Genomic DNA, 224 nt, shown 5'->3' on the forward strand with positions numbered 1-224 from the left:
ACCACCTCCCCATAAAACAACACACGAGGTCAAGAAAAACAAAAGATCATTACACAGTTACATTTATATACACATTTACAGTAAAACGTGGCAATGACGCAAGGAATATAAAGTTAATATAGAAGGTGATTAAGGATGGTGAAAGTGAGGACGCCCACGATTGCACACGCCCACGTTCCTTCATCTCTCTTACGACCTGGAAAGGGAGAAGGGATGCAAATGAA

The 224-nt window shown here is 41.1% G+C and overlaps 1 pseudogene; it reads right to left on the minus strand.

The window, feature by feature from the left end:
• Positions 1-48: 48 nt before the first annotated feature.
• The window catches only part of LOC119589481, a 57,811-nt pseudogene continuing 57,635 nt past the window's right edge, over positions 49-224 (minus strand).

The sequence above is a fragment of the Penaeus monodon genome, chromosome 25, assembly GCF_015228065.2.
Source record: "Penaeus monodon isolate SGIC_2016 chromosome 25, NSTDA_Pmon_1, whole genome shotgun sequence".
Taxonomy (NCBI): Eukaryota; Metazoa; Arthropoda; class Malacostraca; order Decapoda; family Penaeidae; genus Penaeus; species Penaeus monodon.